Source organism: Triturus cristatus, chromosome 6 (assembly GCF_964204655.1).
Source record: "Triturus cristatus chromosome 6, aTriCri1.1, whole genome shotgun sequence".
In the NCBI taxonomy this organism is placed as follows: domain Eukaryota; kingdom Metazoa; phylum Chordata; class Amphibia; order Caudata; family Salamandridae; genus Triturus; species Triturus cristatus.
In genome coordinates this window covers 1054276054-1054297303 of record NC_140589.1, presented here as the reverse complement: position 1 = coordinate 1054297303, position 21250 = coordinate 1054276054, and positions in this window count along the sequence as shown.

Genomic DNA, 21250 nt, shown 5'->3' with positions numbered 1-21250 from the left:
TAGCAGAGGATAATAAGAATACTGGGCAGGACCTAGGTGCATTTTAAAATGAGATTTCTCTCTACAATAACACATCGGATTGCTGCACAGGGGAAGTGGGGCTCTTTCATTAACCTGGGCAGGATGAAAGGCTAAGTGGCTCCGGTGACCCCAAGTAATCCAGATATTTAAAATGTATTCTTTGGTTTCCGACGCCGGTCTTGAAGGGCAGCTTTCATGCTGGGATTTCTGGATAGGAGTAAGTAGTAACTATGTAAATTGTTACTTTTGAGGTTTAAATTTATCACAAAATCATGATATTTTTTGTGTGTGCCTCCGTCTCTTGAGCGCCCTTGCTGCACATCCTCGCAGGCAACCATTGCGCCAAGCTGCATGTTAATATAGTTACAGAATTTAGCATGTTACCCAGGGAAATGTCATTGCATTTAGTGTAACCAGCAGGCAAACTCTTCACGACAGATCAATATCTTCAGTAAGTGAGTGAATCCGTTAATCGATAAAGTTGTTTCAAAATACAGCACGGCTGCGGGCATAGACTGCTTCCCGCACTTCGATCCTCCTGACTTGCACTATACACAGAACCACACGTCTACTACTGAATTCTTATCTCTCACTGTGCATAGCTCTTCCTATAGGCCATGCATGGCAATCCAGAGCCCCTTTATTATTTGTTCCATTTGCAATTTAAAGGTATATATGTAGCATGACATTCAACATACAAAGAGGGGCAGAACGTGTAAATGCAACAGCACTTTTTTGCCATGTGTGACATTTTCCTCATAGAAACATGTTCTGTAAACCCGATGCTACACATTGATGCGCTATTCAGTCAGTCAGTCAAAACCACTTTAATCGATTAATTAAAATCATAAAAGTACATCACAGAAATTCATACATTTAGTTAAGTACATTAAAAATACAGTGTAATAAACACTTCCTGAAAAGAGCATCCAGACACATAGATGTGCCACTGATGTCATGATCCAGACTGGACATCAAGTTTTTTCCTTGTCCGCACCGCAGCAACCAAAAAATTAGCAATATTAAAAATAAGCCATGGGCAGTCAAGTAATTGCAGGTACATCAGAGCTGGTTTAACTTGATAAAAACCTCTCCCTTGAACCAATGGTAAAATGTACTTCTCTCTGCTCGCAGTGTAATAATTACAAAATAGGATAAAGTGCGCAGTGTCTTGAATTGAGCTGTCATCACATTTGCAAAGAGCAGCATCGTCTGGTTTGCTCCATCCTTGGAAACTCCCTAAATTAAAATGTATCAGGTTAAAACGAAATCTAGTCAACAGCCAGCGGTGAAAATGATTCGTGACCAACTTGAGATAAGGCTCGATCTGGGGGGAGGTTATTAGTAAGAAATGAGCCCTTACAGACGCTTTTTTAAGTTCCTCTCCCTCCCTCTCTTGGGACCTTAAATTCAAGAACTGAACTTTAACCCGGTCAATATCCCCCTTAGTGATCACTTCTGGGTTCTGGTAAATCTCAGGGCGCCCTAGGTTATAAAACATTTTCTTAATATACAAGAGCCAGGGGATATCAGACGCTCTATCTAAGCCAATACAGTTTTTTATAATTAATCGGTTTAAGGAGAGTTCAGGTGCGCTATTTATATATTGTTTAATTCAGAGGATGTTTTTGAGAAATATTCCATTGATCTAGCACAGGAGTTTGAATTATCTCAAGCACGGTGGCGACTGCAGAGGTAACGCTATGGGGTAGTGAGGCTGGGCGGGGAATGGGCTGGGTTGGGGATTAGTATAGTCCGACATACGACTGCAGGTATTTATTTACGTTTACCTTTGCCGTCATATGTCGGACTCCACTACCCCCCACCCAGCACCTCCCCCGCCCCGCCTCTTTGCCCCCACAATGTTACCTTTGCGAGCCGCCACTGCTCAATTATTTTCATGGGGTCCAAAGCTGTCACTGAAGTTAGACTGAGGACTACATTACTGTAAATTTAGTGCAAATATTAGAAAAGAAACAAAAGATACAGGACAAAGCAAGTGTTATGGTCTCATAAGATAGAACTACTATAACAATCGTGGGAACACTAGGCCTGAGCGAAATTTTTATTACGCAGGAGTAACCAGAGTAAATTTCAGTAATTAGGCATTATGCTTGAGTAACTAAGAGCAATTCGGTACAGAAATCTTGCTGTAGGAGCACAAGAACAACAAACTAGTCTGGTCTCTGCTGTTCATGTCCAGTAGTCTATTGTCTTAGCGCAAAATGCATTCTCGGGCTCATTTTGACACCAGGGAGCATTTCGCATTAGGAAAATAATTATAAATGCTGGCTTATGCTTCCACGTAATTACGCATATTACGTGCAATTTTATGGTAATTCGGATTAAAGGAGAGGTGTACACCCATCCCTAGTGAATACAATCTTGGAAAGCTTTCAAATATAAATCATACATGTAGTAAATGTGCCTTTTTTGTATGGTCACCATGGATTTTTACCTTTTTGCTCAACCCATATGTTTGATGCGAGTAGAAATTTGTTCACTTTACACTTGCTGAACAGTAGTAAAGTGTCTTGAAGGACATGGCCCTTAGAGGGTTACGCGGGTTAATTAGAACCACATGCTATGCCTTCCCAAGAATGAAGAGTCGGTCAGACAGTAGAGAATAGAAACAGTTAGTTTATTAGCGATACTCTGCAGAGGAGTCCATCATGACCTGCACCCTAAGATGCCTGCCGAGGGACTGACCCCCTGTTAAATTTCTTATCCGTACCCTACTATAGGTCCAGGGAACATCATACACTTTCCCTGCATCAGCGCCCGTTATTTCATATGAACGAACCTTATAAGGGCATAACTCCAAATAAGGACAGAATGCCTTGTATGGACATAACGCCTTTTAAGGACTGTAGCCTTTTATGGACTAAACCTTTCACCTAGTTCCATGCAGAGGGTGGGTTTTCCCCAATCGATATTGCTAAGACGTCATCCTTAGCGCATATGAATAATTGATGAGTACCCTCTCCAGGAGGTACACTTCACCTCTCCAATCGACGCACAAGGTTTAATCCCCACGTCATCCTCATACTGAACAATGGGTAACAGATGTACATAGACTGTATAAATACAGCATCTCTTGCTATCAGAAAGCAGGAAGAACCTGAGACTTCGAGGCAGACACACTGACCAGAGATGCTGCAGCTCCGGCATGCCATCGCTCCAGCTGACAGTGGTCTGACGATCCCTTGCGGGGTGTCCAGCTCAAGTCCAGGACGAAGTCCCAGACTTTCACTATTCAGGTAATGGGGTTCGACTAAAAGCCTAGAGGGATTCTTGGCTCATAGGCTCTTAGGCTTTGGCTCTATAACACCTACTCGCATACTAGGTACACTTAGTTACATCTGCGTACTCCTAAGATGCCTGACTAGGCATCTTAGGAGTACGCACTTTATTTTATAAATGCATTTAATATTCATGTATCTGTTCATGACTATTACACAACGGTAGAACAATACTATTTCTTTTTATTCACTGTACTGCTGGTTCTATTTCTCTGCTACTGTATTACAGTTATAGCAGCGCATATATTTTACATGAGAAGAACAAAGGTACAATAAACTCTTATTGTGAAAACGCCCGACTGTTTCTTCTGTGTATCTCTCCGAGAGCAAAACAAGCAAGCACAGTGACTGCGTGAAAAGCAATATATTGTTTCCACAAGTCTGAGGTTATTGTGTTCTGAGGTTGCCAAAAACGAATCTCTCTGATAGCAGGAGAGTCTAGTGGCTAACATATGCGGCGGGGGTGTACGAAGTTAGTGTGCCCCCAGACCCACAGTATATGTTATCCGTAAACGTCGTAGGTCCTGCATGACAGGGTACTTTGGGGACTACACTACATATAGTATATACAATCATTCCTCTCGTGAAGCCCCTAACCATGCCCATAATGGAAAACTACCGGCCTGGGCCGAACATGAACAAAGAGGCACAGTAGGATGAGCTAACACCTGCCAGCTGGGTACACGTTATCAAGGCCTCAAGGCCACGGCGCTGGGTCTCAGCATCTTCTAACATGGAAGCAGAAACTACACATTCAGATAAGTATGCCAGGGCAGAAGGGCCTATTCATTAGCAAGTCAGAAAACAGCCTTGGGCAGCAGAGAAAATAATAACGAAATGCAGTGTTCTGCTGAGGCAAGCAACATGAGCAATGAGGCCTAACTTGGGCCCAGTCTAAGCAGCCTAATAGGAATTACGAAATGCAAAATGGAGTCACACTTGTTGACTGAAGCCTGCACATTACGGGAATAACTCAGTGGGTTTCATAACGTGAACACAAATGGCGTCTATTTAGCCAGGCACTGCTAACCTAATATATCATGAGACGAGTGCGTTGCAGGGATGGGAATTTCAAACCTAACAGACCCTCCTTTTAGCAGAAGTGGCTAAATCCTTAATTTGGCTATCCCGTAGGGCCTTTACAATTCTAATGGGGAGAGCAAATTCATAGATACTCATGTGGCAATCATGTAACACTGGCAGGAAGGCAACACATTTAATATGAAAATACAACTAATACTCAAATATTCCCTTGTCTATGAGCATTAGATCCTGGATACCCTGTATCATCATAGTAAAGACTTTATTATCATGTCCTGAGAGCCTAGGAGTAGGGGTGAGCTTGCTCACACAATATGTGCAATATGTGCAACATGCTGGAAGGCAATTAATGCATAAGCAACATGTAAAGATGACACCTGCGATAGCTATTAGAACCATTAGTATCTTCCAACCCCATGATGTCAATAGACCCCAGAGCCACCCTGAGAGGGACCATGAACCATTATCCTGGTGGATCTCTGAGGCAAGTCTGTGTAATTTCTGTATTGCAGAATGTTAGACCTGGCACCATTGGCATGGGTCTCCCTTCCATTTTATTCTGTTGCTTCCTGTGTTTTTGCTATATTTTTTGCTGGTCTAGATGTTTTGGGTACTGTGCCACTGCTATTCAGGGCCACAGTGCAAGTGCTCCCTATTGTAAAGTGTTGTATTGGATTAGTGACTCAATGACTGGCTTATTTGATTTACTTGTCAGCCCCCAGTACAGTGCACTATGTGTGCCCAGGGCCTGTAAATCAAATACTGCTGGTGGGCTTGCAGCACTGATTGTACCATCCACAGAGTCAGCTTGTAAAATGTGACTCAGGCCTGCAGAGCCTGTGTGCAGCCTGGGGCTGCCATGTTGACTTGGCAAATGCACACACTTGCCAGTCCCTAAATCTTCCCTTTTCTACAATTTAGTCACCCCTAAAGTAGACCCAAGGGCAGGGTGCATTGTATGTAAAAGGTAGGACATGCCCCGATGTGTGTAACATGTCCTGATAGTGAATTACAGCCAATTTTGTGTTTCACTATTGCAAGGCTAACTGTTCCCATAGGCCAGAATGGGCAGTTTGATTATAACATCTTATAATCCTAACTGACTCAGGGAACTAGGTAGAAATTTGAGTTTAGTATGCCTGAAGTCAGAATGGTAACATACATCTTTTAGTGAAGTTGGTTTTAACATTCTGTGTTTGAAAATACCACTTTTAGAAAGTAGATATTTTCTTGCCTAACCATCCAAGCCTGCCTCTGCTAGGTTGTGTATTCCATATCTGGTTTGTGAGTGACAGGGGCTGGGGTGGCTCCAGGAGACAGGGTGAGTCAGCACATGGCTGAATAGACCTATCTGCATGAGGAGTGGTGGGAGGAGTAGCACCTGGGCCTGAATAGGACTGTGCCTGCCTTCCACAATGCTGGCGCCACCTCCTGTGGTGTGTCTGATGGCCCTAGCCCACACTGACAAAGGAAGAAGTAGTGCACTAGCAGAATGCTCCCAGAACTGGTCTGGACTAGGTACAGACACTCTCTTCCTTCAGAGACAAAGGATTTGTGTCTAAAAAGGGAGACCCAGACCCCAGAACTTTAGATCACTTCTGAGAATCAAGACGACCCTTTGCCAAGGAGAAGAACCAAGGAAACTGAAGGAGGACACTGCCCCTGTACTGTGCTGTTGGGGTTGGCCTGCAGTGGTTACTTTATTGCCAAGGAAAGGAGAAAAGGAACTTTCTGTGTACTTTTGCAATCTCAAAGAAGAATCTCCAATGGCTTGAACTGTGTTTGCCTCCTGCCTGAAGTCTCATGGATCCAAGACTTCACCACCAGCTCCCCTGAATTCCCTTGCCTGGAATTCTACCTGCAGAGAGGTGCCAACTGTTGTTTGGGCCCTCTGAGAAGACTGCGTGTCGCTGGGAACTGGAAGCGCGACACAACGAAGAGAAGCGTGTCCCTGCCACAGCAGTTGCCGTCGCATTGCCGAAGAAGCGTGCCACCCCCGCAGCTGTTCGCCGACGTATCATCAATGAAGCGTGTCGCATCACAGGAGAAGCGTGTCACCGCCGCAGAGGTTGCCATTTCATCACTGAAGAAGAGTGTCGCAGGGCCTGTCGGGGCTCAGAAGATACCGAGTTCGCCGCATGGCATGCATGCATCACATCCAACGGTGTTGCATCGCATCAAGACGCCATTTTGTTGCATCGCACCAGATCGTCACATCAAGGTGCCATCTTGTCGCATCGCACCGGATCACAGTAAGAAACCGATGCATTATCTCCTCTCCGGTAAGGAACTGGCGCATCACCTCCTCGCCTGCGCTGCAGTAAGGATCCAAGGCATCATCTCCCCCGAAGCAAGGATCCGATGCATCACCTTCCCTGCGACCCTTTTGTTTGTATTGCGTGACGCATCCAAGGTACTTTAAGAGTCAAGTGTCGCGTTTACCATCTACATTGAACTAAGCTATTTCTACCATTTTAAAGTCTATTTTTGATTACAAATTTGTGGATTTTTGGCGTTTGGTCTTGAGTTAAGTCTAGTAAAGACTACTTATTTTTCTAAACTGGTCTGGTGTCCATTTGTAGTGTTTTCACTGTATTACTGTATGTGTTCACAAATGCTTTACACACTGTCTCTGAGATAAGCCTGTCTGCTCGTGCCAAGCTACCAAGGGGGTGAGCAGGGGTTATTTTAGAAGTGAAGCTCCTTACCCTGACTAGAAACAAGGGTCCCTATTTGGACAAAGGTACCTACCTCTGCCAACTAGAGACCCCCATTTCTTACACAGAGTATTCAGTAGGGGTGCTATCAGGAATATAGACACAGCAACTACTGCCGATGACGCGACATGCTCCACCCCTATCAGCCAGAGTAACGTCTAAAACCATTCGATTTTGAAGAGCAACGAATCCCGTAGCCTGAAGCTCGACTGTAATATTAGTTAATATACCTGCAGTAGTATTAATGACTCCCTCGACTACTCTGGCCAAGTGCCAAATATTACGGCTATTGAATATGGGACCCCAGAATGGCAGAATTCCTTTTATTATGTCAGTGAATTGCTGTAAAGAGGTATGTGTCTGATCAATATAATCTGTACTGACTACTCTCTTAAATCGGGGAGCCAAGGCACTCCTGCACTGTAGGTTGTGAGTCTTGTGGTAGTTGGGAGGGGCTATATAGACTGGGGGAAGGAGGTAATAAAGGTAGCACCTCCCAGACCATCCCTCAGGAAGCCACACATAACCATGAGCACCACAAACAAAATAAACATTAGATGGTGGGATCAAGAGTGGACTTTTAGACATTCTCAATATAGAAGTGGTGTTGCATCTACTGTCCCCCACCACTATGTCTCCTGCCCCTTGAACACAGAAAGGAGCCAGTACATCTACCACTGCCAGGGGCATGGGCTTATCTTCAGTGACATTGCATACTTGAAAGGTTTGATAAGATTCCAATACATTGAATTGCGAAAACCTATCCCAATCCATCTCTGTTCTTTTTGCCTTTCTACCTTGATCTGCGACCCTCAGGCAGGAATTTAAGAACACTTGATCAAACCGCCCATCTCCAGTGGAAACACCAGGTTGGGACCTATGATGTGAATACACATTTGTTGTCAAAGAACGGGAACGGGTACTTCTTTTGTCCAAGGAGTCAACTTGAGAGAATGATCAATCTAAGTAAGGTAAACCATCCCTCACAACTATGAACATAGGATAAGGGCATAGACAACATGTTCTCACTTCGATGCGTGACAGAAGGTAACAGCCCACACACCCAACATTTCGCTGTATTATAAACAGCATGTGTTTGGTACAACGTTTGAATAAAAACATTATCCTTATAGGACTTCCGGTGTTCTTCTTTGTGAGGCGCTAAGGTGGTGTTGGCATAGTATTTATCCAAGCATGCACAGGATATTTCTCCTCTACGAAGAACAGCACCCCAAATACAACCAGCAGGGAAAGCAATATTATTACAACAAACACTATCCTACTCTTAGTGGACCAAGAGGACCAAACAGGCCCATCTGCAGTGGGACGCGGAGCCGCAAAGGGCTGCTCCTCATCCGGGATGGGACAACCAGAGGGATGCATTTATAAAACTTCAAGGGCAACTTATATGTATCACAAGGGAAAATAAATATTCATGGACTAGAGCCACTATTGCAACAACAGTACAAGGGGGGCAAATGTCACCCAGTGTCCTTTTAGAGCCTCACTGGGAGGCTCCTATTGTTCATGAACGACGGTGCGATGTAGCACTCCCACGGGGTAGCTGCGCGATCGCAGCCCTTGCTGAAAAAACAAATCCTCTTCTTTCAAGATAGGGCATCCTCCCTCCTGGGCAAGTACCCACAACTATCCTGTCCAGTGTCCAGGGCAGTGCACCAGTGTTGTTCACTCTAGTCTAATACAGGCACCTTAGGCCCAGCACCTGCAGCATAAGCTCTAGTCCTTCCCTAACTCCTAGACTGTTCAGCTGGTGCACCGTCCTTCTTTCGGGGCCTCAAGTTATATTTAGTGACTCCAGGCACTTTTTCATCAACAAAAAGGGGTAGAAACTCAGAATCTGGTGGGCATCGTGACTCAGAGTCTGGTGTATTGGAAGCAGAGTGATCCGAGGCAGCCCTTATTTCTGGGGGAATCGCCTCAAACAGGGCAGCGTCACTCTCTTCGACCGTCTGCACCCACCTCAATCTGGCATCAGAGAAGGGAACAAAGCGTGGCACCCTCTCACATTCCTGATCAGTGATGCCGTTGTTGACGCAGCGGTCATACAGAAGTGGAAGAGGCACCCGCTTCACATGAGATGCATGGATCCAGTGGTTTCTGCCGTCTACCTTTACAGCCGTACGAGTGACGAAAAGAACGATGACAGGCCCTTTCCACCTCAGCTCCAAACCGTTTTTCCGCTGGAAGTTCTTAATCAGCACATAATCACCGGGCTGTATCCAATGCCCGGCCCCTCTGGTACTGGCCGCAATGTGGCGTGTATCTGTTGGTGAAGAGAACGAAGATCTGTAGACAATTCATACAGATAGTCTACAAGCAGGAGGTACTCTATCTCGGAAAAGCGCTTAGGTCTTGGGATGCCCCAGACATTAGCAGGGTGTCCGAAGACCACTTCGTACGCAGACAACCCTGTTTTAGTGTGCACTGTAGCTCTGGTGGATAACAAATCTGTGTATCAATTGGCCGTTCTGTATTCGCAGTCCGTGCGAAGTTAAGAAGACTATTCTAGACTATTCTAACTCGAACTGCCAGATAGGTCACAAGGGGGAGGAGATAACTTCAGCTATTTTACCTAGTACCCAAGGTGGGAGAGAAGTCAATTTGATTTCTTGGAATGTGGCAGTCCTAGCCTCAAAATTTGACGATGATAGATGGATCCAATTCATAACTTCTTACAAGATTATTTGCCTGCAGGAGACCTGGGAGGTGAAAAGAAAATATTTTTAGAAGGTTGTAAGACATTCTCCCTCCTAGCGGAAAGGACGATCTGTGGTCGAGCCAAAGGTGGTTTAACCATATTTGTCACACTTGAGCTTTGTGAGTCTGTGAAACAATTGACTTGGAATTCCTCACTGGCACAAGGCTTAAAGCTTGTGATGGGGAAAGCGTTACGGTTTACAATAAATAATTTTTATAATGCCAAAAATAGGATTTCTGGCCCACCAAGTATGAAGGAGTTAGCTGGTCTCCTGGAACAGCTACAGGGGGAGGACATACCACAGTGAAACGTTATTTTGTTAGGTGAGTTTAATTGTCAATTTGTGTTCAGACATCAGACAAAGTACGAGGAACACTCTCATATGCCCAGCAGCCGAAGAGTGGCATATGGAGCATGCCCCAGATGGCTGTGAATTAAATGCCTTTTTAAACACCCATGATTTAATGTTTACATTACAAAATGCAGTAAAGTCCCCTAATAGACTCTACCCACCTTCTTATAAAGGAAGGGGCTGTGGCACTACTATTGATTTTATTTTTGTATCATCATCGTTGGGTCCCACCATTATATTGTTTTCTAGGACAATACATAGTCCTTACAGGGATCATAATCCTTTGACTTTGGGGCTGTGGGTACAGGGTCCCAAGTTAGTACTAGGTAGCAGGGTTGCAGGGATAATTTTGCCAACTGATCAGGGGAGGCAACTGCAGTGGTCGCAGGTGGAGATTAATGCTTTTAACCTAGCCCTCTTTAAATTGAGGCAACAGGAGATTCCGAAGTGCCTAGATATATCACCCTCAGAGGGAGATGTAATTAGTTATTTTGTTGCGATCGCAAAGTCAGTGCCTGATCTTTTAACTGCCTCAGCGGCAACTTCTCATTTGGCTAGCCCAAGGTGGTTTGACAGTGGGTGCTCCCAGGTGCTGAGGATCCTTCAAACGGCTCTGAAAGAGATTCTTCGCAACAGATCTTTGGTAGTCACCTGCCGGAATAATTATTTAAAAAGCCCTCAAGGAACAGAGGTCTTCATTATAAAAAAAGGCCTGAGAAGAGCTGGTTCAGGCTAGTGAACTAAAAGATTGCTCTTTATTTTGGAAAGTCATCAACAGACCTTGTTTCTCAGAACCGGATAAGCCGACCATTGGTCATCATATCACCCAGGACCAGTGGAAGAACCATTTCCAGGCGGTTTACAATCACAGGAGTGGTGATGAATATAACAATGATTTGGAGTTCCTCCATGTAACTCGGAGTTTAACTTTCTTCTAGATGAGGTTAAAATTGGCATGGAGGGACTGTCCCAGAATAAGGCACTGGGCCCAGATTGGATTCCCCCAGACATGTTTCGGAATAATATAGATGTAGGGGCCCGATCCTGACTAGGGTGTTAAATGCTGCAGTGCGATCTGTTATGCCTCAGTCTTGGTCCACTGCTATTATTGTCCCTATTTACAAGAAGGGTGATATGGATAACCCACATTGTTGCTGACCCTTATCCCTGATTGTCTCTACTATTAAGTTTATGGGTCAGGTCTTATTAAATAGGTTAGTTGAGTGGTCAGACAAAAATCAAATCATTTTGGAGGTCCAATACGGCTTCCGAATAGGCAAATCTACAGTGGGCCAATGCCTGAAGCTCTATTTGCTAATATCAAAATATACAATCGACAAATCAGGTTCCATATATCTAGGTTTTATGGATCTCACTGCAGCGTTTGATAGGGTGAACCGCTGTAAACTGTGGTCGCCACTAGATGAATTAGGGGTGGAGCGAGCAATAATAAACAATTTGATGACTTTATATGCCCATACATCAGCTTTTTTTATTTACACTGTATATCAATGGGTTAAAATCTGCCCTGATATCACTGAAGGCCGAGACCCTGAGAGAAGGCAGTAGACCAGCACCAGTTCTGTTGTATGCAGATGATAATGTGCTCATAGCACGTACACCAAGAGCATTGCAAGTCTTAATTGATGGGTTTGTCTCCTTCATGATCAGACTGGATTTGTCCCCCAACTTCACCAAGTCGTTTGTGATGGAAGTAGGTTGTCGTGGGCATAGTACAAAATCCTACAAGGCAGGCATTTTTAGTTTAGGCAAAGTCTCAGCCTTTACATACCTCTGTGTTTTATTTGACGAAAAATCAAATTGGAATAACCTGAAGGTAGAGATGGTAATGGACATGAAGAAAGCACTGGGAGCTATTGCAAATTATGCACACAGATTAGGTACATGGTCGCCCGCGGTCATTTAAAAAATATATCAGTCACTCTGTATCTCTAAGGTTTTGTACAGGAGTGAGATTTGGGGTTACAGGGCAGTTTTTGAATTACAGACTACACAAAATAAATTTTTGAGACGGATATTAAAAGTCCCTCCGGGAACACCAGCATTCTCTATTCATGAGGAACTTGGGGTTAGGTATATCACTGATTTTGTTGCAGTCAATCCCCTGCTTTGCTGGGTGAACATTTGGTCCAATGAGGAGGCCTCCTTTAAGCAAGCTGTTATTTTGGATTGCCTCTCTTTGGATCATGCTTTCAAAATTCCCTGGTTAAGATATAATAAGGAAACATTCCCATGCCCTAGGAAGGTCAGACATTTTTATGAATTATAAAGCAGTGAAGAGATTTTTTAATCTTACTTTTAATTAATGACCTGTTCTCTAAAAAAGCTAGTGCTGAACAAGAAGGTAAAGAACTGATCAAACCGAAGGTTAGAGCACATGCTTAAGTCAAATCAGTGTTTGGAATAGAGTTTTTCCTCACCATTTTAACTAGCGCCCATGGTCGGTTTTTAATTGCTCATTTTAGATTTAATATGTTTCACCACTTCGTGGCTCCTTTCCTGGCTTTTTTGCACGATCGGAGAACAGAGGGCCCTGTGGCTGCGACAATAGGTCTCCACAGGATATTTTACATGTTGTCTTTTTATGCTAATATTTTACTTATCCCAGGCGACTGCATCTTAAACCCTATTTAATACAAATAGGATTTAGACAGGCTCGAATTGCACTTTTGCACATGCAACTTCTGCAGATTGAATGCACTTTATTTGTTGTTAGGTACTTTTGGGAGCAATGATAAGCTCTAGGAAATCCAGATGTGATTGAGACAGAGGGTGAGATTTGTGAACAGTGTTATACTGATATAGGACGCAGGGGATTGGCTAGCATGTATAGTTGTGTATACATTCGAGGTTTTTTTTTAAGATGAGTGTATATTGTCCAATGTCATTTTAGAGTTGTTTATTATAATGAAATATGCTTTATTCTAATAAAGTTGATACTGTTTTAGTGTATTTTATCTTTTATGGCTGTGTTCATTGCGGAATAAAGATTGTTTTAATAGAAAGCCCTGAAATATATGATGCAGTTTAGATTTTTATACTTGTAAGAAACACTTGATAAAGAATAGGACCTGTCACAGGGAGAACAGTGCTCGGTTCTAAAATGAAACCAAGAAATAAGCACATATGATGCCCGTAAAATACATGGACAGTAGAAAGAGTAATACTTAACTGAAACCAAAAACGCCATTTGGCAAATAGAAAGTAATGAAGAATGAGACAGATAACCAAATATACCAAGTCGTTCCTTCTTTGTGTAAAAAAATAATTGGTATTGTGTCTTTGTTCGAGAGCCTTTCCCAGCATGCCCGAGGTAATAAGGAAAGAAGTCGATTTAATCAGTCTTAAACTATTTATACGTTTTGCATTTTCTGTTCTGGTTCTTCTTACTTCAAGCTAACTGGAGGGATTTCAATTGTGAATTTCCAGGTTCAAAGTCTGGACGCTTGACGTGTTTCCTTTTAATGAGAAATAAAACCATAGGAGGCCTGTTCACTTTGCTCAAAGGGTATCTGTTACCTTTGAAGGTGTATTTCAAAATCAAGACTATGACAAAACAAGATCACTTTTAAAGAAGACTGTTTTGAAGCTACTTCTTTTTTTACATCAATAAAATGTAAGAAATGATTGCAATGCGAGGATAACGGAAAGATTGTATACATGGAATTAATTACCCCGTGCAGTGCATTATGTGGATGTTGCAATTCACTGAGCTGTTTCGCGACTGTATAGATCCTTCATAAGTCATGGAACTCTGAGGTCTATAGTCACCGCATAGTCGCACCATTACACTTTCCCTGAATACCTCAAATCCTTACCCTCGTAATCCTTCATGCAAAGAAGAGAGTAAATATGTTGGATAGGTGCAGAAATTCTAGTGTCAAATTAAGCACACCAATCTACAGGTGTAATGTGCTGCAAAGCAGGTGTGGTTAGAATAACTGCATAATAAATGCATAACTCTTAGTGCCAGCCTTGTCCTTGGTGGGGAAGTCAGTGCAGTTCACTGCACACTGACAACAACTGCGGACTGAAAAAGCATATTCGGGTGCTTTGAGTTGGAGGTAAACAGGCGGTCGCCGTCTGTCTTTAAACCCCACAATACATCTAACAAGTGGACTTTATGAATAATGTTACTTACTGCCTTTTGTTAAGTGCATAGTCTGGCATACCAGTGTAAACTAATGGTTTGTCTGGGCACAATCGAAATGACATGCAGGAACCCACAGCATTTCTGCAGCTGTCCCTGGACTCCGAGCAAGTAAGCATTGTTATTGAGCATGATGTGTGGGAAGTGAGGGGGAGAGCTCTCTGTGACACAAACCCCCTCCACCAGGAAGAATGCATCCCTGTGCATACTGAAAGCCCCCCTCCATCCACCCTGCCTAGGATTGCTGACCTCCCAGAACCTGGACGTGGGCACAGCAGGAACAAAGCAGCAGTATTTTGGTTATGGAAGAATACTGACACTCGGGCCCTCCTTGACCTGTGTGGACTCCAGGGTAAAGTTGATTTATGTGCCACGGGCATAGGAAAGCAGAGCCTTGGGGATGTTCAGCTTGGAGGCAAGTGCTGCCAGGGAGAGTAGCGGGAACTGATACAGGGGAAGTCAGCGAAACGGAGCGCTGCGTGGCGGGGCCATGCTGCTCCCAATGACAGAGACCAAAGAGCTCAGGAGCCCCTTGGCCACCCTAGGGAACCTGCTCAAACCCACTATCCTCAGATCACAAGAGTCCTGTGTGGTGGAAGAAGAGCCACAGCTGAGTCTTAGTACAGGAAATGGGATGTAGAAGCTGGCGCACATTGCACTTGTACCTTTGCATACAGTGGTTACTCCTGGGGCCCGTAAGGACAGTCCAGTGGCAGAGAGGGTTCAGGAGGAGAAGGCCGGAAGCCACTGTATTTTTCATTTTCAAAACTGATTCAGGAGATGCGACTCCCTCTTGAAAAGTAAATACCCACCATTTGCCGCTATTAGATTGACTTCTGAGCCCGCCTGAGCCCATGGAAGAGTCCACGCACTAACACAGACACATCAATCATCCGGATTTTCCAGTTGCCTTGGGCTAGTCGCTGAGTCACTCTGAGTCAGACAGGCCTACACACCAATGAAGTGTCGGCACCTCTTTGTTGACATCATCTAAGCCCGCCCAGTAATGAAAAAAAGTGCAAAAGGAGCAAACTCTACACTGGGCACGCGCACCCCGTAACTTAACATAGCCAATGGCTACGGGTAGTGAACTCCACTCTGTGAGCAGAGCTCACGGAGTGTTTGCTGAACTTCATGCTCCTCACGGAGTGGAGTTTATTGCCCATCCCTAGTTATCATAGATGCTGTACAGTTACCCACTCAGAGTATTCCAAAATCATTTTGCAAAATATTTATCTGTAGTGACAAAAATCTTTGAACCTCGTAGTCTCTGGTCGGGCAGGTCTCAAATAGTGAGAGCCCATTCATACTAGCTGCATGGGGTTATGATTGGATTTAAGAAGGTAGTGCCAGCTTCTGGAGATCAAGAAAGTGCAGTAATTTAGAAAGAATCTTCCTGCAAGTGAGGCTGCATCTTTTAACATTGGGGAACATGTCCATTGCTAGGGATATCTCTGCCTATATGATCATTTTGATCATATCGACAGGGTGGGATTCTGCCGCTATGTGTGATTCTTTTATCTTTAGTGCTGGTCTCACTAGTACCTCATGTCTGGGTTTAATGGTGGTGAAGGATGACTGAATGGGAGAGGGCAAAAGGATGGTTAAGGTGGTTGATGAAGCTGTTAAGGTATGATTGACCTCTGCACTTGTACTCTTGGTATCTCAGGTACCTGTGCTAGGGCCTTGCAGGTGATTTCAACCTAGCATCTGAGCATACTCCAGCTGGAAGTGATGTTTTCTTACCCATTGACTGTGAGCCATCAAGTCGTAGCTGCTACCACCCACGTCTCCTCTACAACTTTGTACATTTTTAGGGAACAGCAGTGATGTTTCAGTGCACAAAGCATGCCTAGCACATTGTCATGTAGACAGCGTACCGGACATGTCCAAATCACTGAATCTTGTTAGTCATATCAGTTTATTTGTAGTGGCTTATATTTTAAAGTTGTGGCAGTGAGGACTGCTCTATGAGGATGATTCACAAAGCTGCAGTCGAGAAAGTATAACAAACACAGAGCTTGTGTAGGAAGAAGGAAATAACAGGGGAAACAGATCAGGGCTACAGCCCAAATTATGTATTCCACACAGTTATTAAATTGCACTAACAATAAATCAGGTGACATCAATTCGGAATTCATCATGCATACCTTCCCCTTCTCATGTTGTGTTTCCACCACAATTCTAGTGTTCTCTGAAGTGGGTGTCTCATAGGGAGAGGGCTTATATTTAACTTTCAGCTGTTAGGGGACCAGATGGTTCTATGTAGTTTGCTAAGAGACTAGAGGTTAAACCTGTGCCCGCCCTTTTAAGGGTTTTTAAAGAAAAAATGTATCCCTATGGCAAGGTACGGCTGCGATGTCTGGGGGTATAAGGAAGTTAGAGAATTACAGGCAGTAGAGGATACATTTTTGTGCAGACTTATTTCCGTTCCTATCAGCGCCCCTTCTTTTAATTATACATGAGGAGTTAGGAGTAGGTTATATATCTGATCATATTACTGTGGCACCAAACACACTGGCTGAGAATTTGGTCAAGCCCTGCTCCTACTCTGAATTATCACGTATTAAAGGACTGTAGTGCCCTTGAAGGAGCCCTGCGTATTCCGTGATTGGGATACGTTCAGGAACAGTTGATGAGGCAAGGCTGCTTGGATTTGTGCAATACCCAACACCTTTACGCCCAAGTTGACGTGCAGGCCATCAAAAACATGTTCCTGTCCAGGCTGCTTGGGGAAAGAAAAGACAGGGAACTTCTGAAACCCACAGTATGTCAACACACATTCTTGACAACAAGTTTGAGGGGGAACCTTACCTATCATTTGTCAATAATACCCACCATTGTTTCATATTAACCAGATTTATACTCGACACAATTTACTGGTTACTAACAGTTTCAAAGCCAGGAGCCTTGAAAACTTGACCCTATTATAGCTTTTTGAAACCGGACACTTTGCATTTTATATTTTGTTGTGATTTTTATAGTTCCTTGAGGCGTAAATTGATTATGCTGCTGGTAAGAAACAACCAATTTATACAAGTAAGGCCCAAATTGTTGTTTTTACAAATCTTACCCTCCGCTGCAATTTGTTTTGGGGTTGCAAGTTTCTTCTCGGGTACCCTCAGATTGAGGGAAAAAAAGCTATTTAAGGCGTAGAGGAACCATCCTCCAACCCCACCTCATAGGGCATTATTTTTTTAATTATTTAAAAGTGGAATTCTATTGTAAAAGTCTGAACCTGTTGAACCTGTTTTAGATATTGCAATATGGCACTAGCCCTTTATGCATACGTTTTATTATATTTTTAATGTGCTCTCAATAATAGATTTTTAGATTGTCCTTATATCTGTATTAATTTCCTCTCTGCTGTAACTAAGTATCTAGTCCGTATTTATGTGATATTTATGTTTTATTTGCTTTTATGGTTTACATTGATCGAATAAAGATTTCTTGAACTTGACCCTATGTACCTATGGATGTGGTGTTCCTGTCCTGGACTGAGCCTACCAAACCAAGGCATTCTCTGTGGTGTGGTCCTGCTTCTCTTTTTTATCCAATGGAACTATCACACCTGAAAGTAATGATTTATACAAGAAAATCCCAGGACAGGCACATTTTGTCTTTGGTGACTTGAGGTCATCCGTTAACAAACATGACAAGGCCACTGTAGACATTTTGCAGCTTTATTTGTAGTACTGTTTGCATGCCACCTGCATCAGGTCAGGGCATGGATTTCAGGGCTCCAACTAACATCAGGAAGAACTCTGCCATCAGAATCTTCTATGAAGAATCTTTGCAGATCATGACAGAACATTCCATCCCTCTAATTGCAGGAACTTTACAATGTCTGCAGTTTAATAAAAGCTTTATTAAAGTGAAATACAAATGTGCAGAAAAATCCGTGACTTTTAAATAGAAAAATCAAGTTATGAAATGGTATTTGTATCAAAGAAGGCAACAAGAACAATATCCCAAATATGCTGAAAGAAGTTATACACTATACCTATTATAATATTATCAAAAATGTGTACTTCTACACTCACAATTTTTATATTTTGTAATGAGAGAAAGGAAGGAAAAAAGAAGAAAGAAGAGGGAAACAGAAAATGAAAGAAAAAGAAGAGAAAGAAGAAGAAGAAAGAAGACTACCATATATATCGCATATCTATAAATGTACTGCATATTGAACTGTATATCATATTATAGGTTATTCTGTCGAATATTTTTCATTTCATACAACATCACAGTTCATATACGAAAAAAACAAAATAACAATACATATTAATGAACGAAAAGAAAAAAAATCAATCATGGAGGTTGAAGAACCATTGTAGAATCACTAGTTGGTTTAGGTCTTTTGTTCAAGTAACCAACAAGCGGAGTCCAAAACACATCTTTTTTTATCATCTGCAGAGTAGACATAGCTGATGCTGTATCCAGCCTGTGATGAGAACAAAGAATATGCCACCAGCTACTGACACTTAACATTCTTCCAATTTGATGTAATGATTTGAAAAGCAATAGCAAGTGTCAGATCTAGAAATTTGCTTAATTTAGAACGTGTTGGCCAAGAGTATGAAGAACTTCCTAGAAATATATGTGTAACATCAAAGGGAAAATTAATGGAGAAAATAGCAGGAATAGTTCTACAAACCTCTGACCAAAAAGCCGCTGTTGGCGGACAAGGAAAAAACATTTGTTGATATGTACCAGGAAGGGTTCCACAAGTCAAGAACATACCTGAAAGACTATATTTTTGCAAAGAAAGTGAGGTAATATATAGCCTGTTATAAAAAATAATAAAGGGCTTGTGTAGTACTAGCATTGGGGGAAGTATGATGTATTTTAGGATGAGAAAGAGTAATGTAATGCAAATATTTGTATGGATGTGACAGTTTAAGCGATGACAAAGGTGTAATTGGGTCAGGAAGTGGGGGACCTATGGGAGATTGCGATTGAGAAAGCATATAGATAGCATGTAAAAGAGCATTTTTAAGATACTCAGATTTGGGGGCATAAGTAGAAGGAAGAGCAAATTTGGTTTGAATATCGGAAAAAGGATGAGGAGTCAATTCACATTTTTTTTGTTTTATTTGGATTATACCTTTCTGTACCCATTGTTTCCAGAACATTTTCCGATTAGAAATTTAAGAGATTTAATGTACCAAATAGGGGATTCCAAGACTTCTTGTATTGGGGACAAGGGTCTCATGAGAATATGAGAGGATAATATATTAGGATATTTAATAGGCGGAGCAGAGAAAGCACGAAGATGTTTCAAAAAGTATGGTAGAGAGCAAAAAGGTAAAGGCAACAGAATTGGGCCCTCCAATTTACACCAAATATTTTTGGGATGAGATTCAGTGTCTCCCATAGATGGTAACACCTGTTTTATAACGAAGGCCTTATGATATTGTTGAAAGTTTGGAAAACTTACACCTCCACCTCCTTGGGCTTACATAAAGACATAAAGATGCTAAGGAAATACGCGCCTTCTTACCATTCCATAGTAATGAGGTAATTGATTTATTCAAATCAAATAAACTTTATTCCGTTTTACAGGTATCAAACCATAAAAGTTGAAGAACATACAAATTAAAACAGGGTGGATGATTCCATATAGTAACAAATCACATTAAACATAAATAAAATTCATAGCACACTCTCCCAGAACAATCTCAATCAGTAAAAAAGCAAGGTTCAAGTTCAGATAATATCCCCCTTTAATCAACACTCTCCACTAAAAGTTAACCCCACCCTCAGCCCGAATATAACATCATAATAGTCCAAAAGCATTATCCTAAAAACACTACTAGTCAAGACAAGCACTGGACTTCACCGTGGATTTCAGATAGCCAACAATAAAAAAAATATAATCATCCTTCAACAGTTGAAGATACAGTAGAGCTGGACGAGCCTGCTTAAAATTCATCTTCTTTAAAATCGGAACTAAAAAGCACTTCCGGGGCACATCATAAATTTACAAAAAAACAGAAAGTGTAGCAAATCCTGTGGAGACTCTCCGTCACAGCCACAGGGTGCTAACAACTGGCCTCTACTGCTTCCTCTGGGGATTGCAAGCAAGAGGTGAAAAATATCCAAACAGAACCTAGCGAATAGGAACCGCTCATAAATAGATAAAAAACCCAGAAGATAAGGCTCAGCAGATAAAGGTGTCTTTAGCAATATGAATTTGCAGACACTAGATTTCCGCAATTCCACCTCTTCCCTTTCCAATTTCCTTCGACTCTTTAAGGATTCCATGATTAACTCCACATCCTTTTTAGTGATTAATTCGGGATTAGTGAAAAGGTCAGCCCGCCCTAGCTTATCGAAGCTGCTCTTAATAAATTAATATATCTGCGCCAGGGCATGCTGAGCACGTTGTCAAGGGTCATACCGTATTTTAAAATCAACTGGGTTAAAATTAATTCCTTGTTCAACCAACTGTTTAAGCAGAATGTGAGGGGGCAAAGTGCCAAAGTATCATATAAATAGGGCACCCCCAGTTCTTCGTGTACCACCATATTGGACAGACCACTTGGAACACCCAACAGCCTTTTCAAAAAAGTGTTCTCCACCACCTGTAAAACTTCTGTGGGGACATGCCCCCATATTTCGCTTCCATAGGCAGCTACAGCTACACCCTTTGCTTGGTAAACTTTCAACAGGGCTGCGACATGTGTGTTTCCTAGTTTATAGGCAAAATTAAAAATGGCCGCATTCACCCGAACCAAATCCCCTTTTTTCTTTGTTTTAGGTGCCCCCACTTTAATTGATCATCCAATATGACACCCAAGTATGAAAAATGTTCTGTGCGGGGTACATTAGCAGGGCCTGCCCTAAATTGGAAACTTTTTTTGGGGCGTGTTCCCACCTGCATTATGTAGGATTTCGAGTTATTAATGGAAAGATCTTGTTCCAACA